The following is a 3,580-nucleotide window of genomic DNA, read 5'->3' as shown; positions in this document are numbered from 1 at the left end:
AGTAGTATTATGTACTATTTATATGCCCTCTTGTGGTGGCTAGCCCTAGTTCTCATTGGTGTCTACCAGTTCAGCTAATGAACCCGGCCCAATAATGGTTCATCTAATGAGCCGGTCCAATAAGACAATTTAATTTATATTTTCTAGTGGGATAATGCAATGCATGTGGCCCAATAGGTATCTCTTACATATTTAAATTGTAATATGAATATAAATTATATTAATCTACTAGTGCATATTCCATCAAAGACTATGCAGCTATAGTTTAAGACAGGAGAGGGGATCTGACCCTAGTTCCCATCCATATTAGGCCCCAGGTTACTTGGTCCTATAGCATAGTCCAACCCACATACCAATTGAGCTTAAACCCAACAAATATAAATATAAACATACTGATACCCAAACTCATAGTGGATCAAATAATTCATGGGCTTCCAGGGAAATATCAAGTTATCCATTCAACCTATTTTATGAATATATGTTCAACTAAAATACGTCCAAACCTAAACAATTCTAACAATCATCACATTTTGTTTGGGGGTTGATTTTGGCACCCCCATGGCCCCAAATTCCATTTACTTTAATGTAGTAAATTTTGATAAGACCTTCATTTTTTTTCTTTACCAGGTTCTTTTTTTTTTTGAAAGTTAAAATAGATGTTATATAAATAAGAAATCGTAAGAAACATCTCATCTCAACATGGGTATAGTAACCTAGCCAGCATAACACCGGATAAAATTAAGCTCATAAATGCGAAATTTGTGTTAAGTTAGTCTTTCGGAAAACAAAAACTAGAACATAAATACAGATTTTTATTTTTAGCTCCTATAACCTGGAAGCTAGTTTCAAGAACGAATTATGGGAACTAATGTTCTCGATATAGCAAATTAACCTTTCCAGATTTTTGAGAACTCGACTGTACAAATTCTGTTTTAGATGTTTCGGGTTTACTAATTTCTCGTACACAACATCAAATAGTACGGAGAACTTGAAAATCTAGTATTGTATTTTAACAATACCAAATTTTAGAACACGGTATTGTCCAACGAAGTAGCTTTTGGGGTTTAAAAATTAGAAACATAAAACTTGTTCAATAGCATCGTAATCAAGAACTTAATCCAAGACATAAACCTAACAACATAATTATTATAATAAAAAATATCATCCAAAACACAAACAAAATCAACAACATAATGCAAAAATTGCTACTAGGGCTTGAGCATCTTCAGCTAATGAACACAGTCAAATAATAGTTCATCTAATGAACCGGTCCAATAAGACAATTCAATATATATTTTTGAGTGGGCTAATTCTATGTGTGTGGCTGAATAGACATCTTTTACATATTTAGATTGTAACATAAATAGAAATTATATCAAACCACTAGTGCTTATTCCATCAAGGACTACACAACCGTAGTCCAAGAGAGGAAAAAGATCAAACCATATACATATAATCATAACCTTAGTTCCCATCCATATCAGACCCTTGGTTACTTGGCCATATAGCATAATTTAGCCAACATACCACTTGAGGTTCAAGCCAACAAATAAAAAATATATACATAGTGATACCCAAACTCATAATGGATCAAATAATTACATAGGCTTCTAGGGAAATATCAATTTAGCCAGTTAACCTATTTTATGAAATCAAAACCTGCGAATCAATACACATCACTAACAATCATAACGCAATGAGTATCAAGTGATGTTGTTTAGGGGTCGATTTTGGCACTCTCTGACCCCAAATCTTACCTCACTTTAATGTTGTGAATTCTTAAAATACCCTTATTTTATCATTTACCAGGTTCTTAGAATAAGAAACTTGTATCAATTTAGTCTTCCTAGACATAAAATCATAACATAAATACATCTTTTTACTTTGGAGTTCTATAACTCGAAAGCTAGTTTTAAAAATGTGTTTGGGAACTAATGTTCTCGATATAGAAAATGAACCTTTCTGGGTTGTTGAAACTTGGTTATAATTTTTTTTTAAATGTTTTGAATTTATTAATTCCTCGTACACAATATCAAATAATACGAAGAACTAGAAAACTCAGTATTATGTTTTAGCAATATCGAAATTTAGAACTCAGTATTTTGCAATGAAGTAGCTTCCGAGATTTAAAAATTAGGAACATAAAAATGTTCAACGACATCATAATTATGAACAAAATCCAAGACATCAACCTAATCAACATAATAAAAATAATGATCCAAAACACCACCATAATCAACAACATAATCCAAACATAATGTAATACATAATCTGAATATTCAAAACATGTCAAGACCTTCCAATAAATACTTCAAATATCATTACATCATCAATACAAATATAAATGTCTACGAACTAGAGCTAGATTTTCCGAAGGCCTTCCTCTTCCTCTAACATACAAAGTTGGTCGTCGTCATCCGCGTCGCGATTTCCAAGGCCCTCTCAAATATAACTTGGCTATGTGTCCTTGGGTAGGTACATACTATTTTGTAGTCCTTCTCTCATCCACTACTCTATTCAATTGATGACAGCCTCAAATATACCATTTCATTATCATATGACTGTGTACTCGAGGGTATGATCAAACAATGTCATATCCGGCTATACCAAGGAATGTACTCCAAGAAATGCTTTGTCGGAAATGAAGGTCGAACCCCTGCCAAAATGAGTTGAGTGGTGTAAGAGGCGTAACTTGCATTTTCCCCTCTGTCATGGGTGGTGTGCTTGTAACAGTCTGGGGTGGGCTAGGATTTTCTGCCCTTACTGGAACTATCGGACCACCCTCTCCAACATATGAGGTCTTACGATATGTGCTACATGAATGTATCCATATTACAGTGAGAGGGACTGCAATGGTCAGTCCTCCCTGTGTACATGATAGGGCATCTAGATGACGACATGAGTATCCATGTCATCTAACAGAATCTTCCAGTGATGCGCCGAAGAAAACTGTCCTTGGGTTTGAAGAAGGCTTGGCTCTTGGCACCACAAAATGGAGGTTAGCGCCATTTTTGCAATGACTAGGAAAAGACCATGGCTCTTAGCGCCAAGAAGTGGAGTTTAGCACTAAAGGGAGGTGGAGAAAAACCAAGGGTGAATAAACAAAGGTGCTTAGTGCCAAAAAAATGCTCTTAGCGCGCTTTGATAGCCCATGCTTCTATAAATGATTAGAACTTGTATTTTTTAGTATGTCTCCATTTCTCTTTGAATTTTCTCCCATTTTTGCACCAAAACAGAGCAAGGGAGATCGTGTTTCATGGAGGAGAGATCTTTAGGCTAAGATTGATGGAGTGGAGCTCTAGAGTGTGGTGGCAACCATGGAAGGACCGTGACAACCTCTCGGATGCTATGGTTGAGTTTGAAAGGTCTCTATAGTTGTGGATTTGTCACCATTCTTATGGGCTTCTGATACGTGGTCTGTAAGTGCATAGAATGCCTGAAGTAATATAAAAGAATGTCAAATAACAGAGATTGAGGAATAATCGATTTACAAGAGCAATGGTTGCTTAAATAAGAAGAAAAGTAAAAACAAATAATAATCGATTGGTTGGTAGGTAACTTAGAATTCATAACTATAAAA

Source organism: Lotus japonicus, chromosome 2 (genome assembly GCF_012489685.1).
Source record: "Lotus japonicus ecotype B-129 chromosome 2, LjGifu_v1.2".
Classification (NCBI taxonomy): domain Eukaryota; kingdom Viridiplantae; phylum Streptophyta; class Magnoliopsida; order Fabales; family Fabaceae; genus Lotus; species Lotus japonicus.
Note: the sequence above shows the minus strand (reverse complement) of the source record.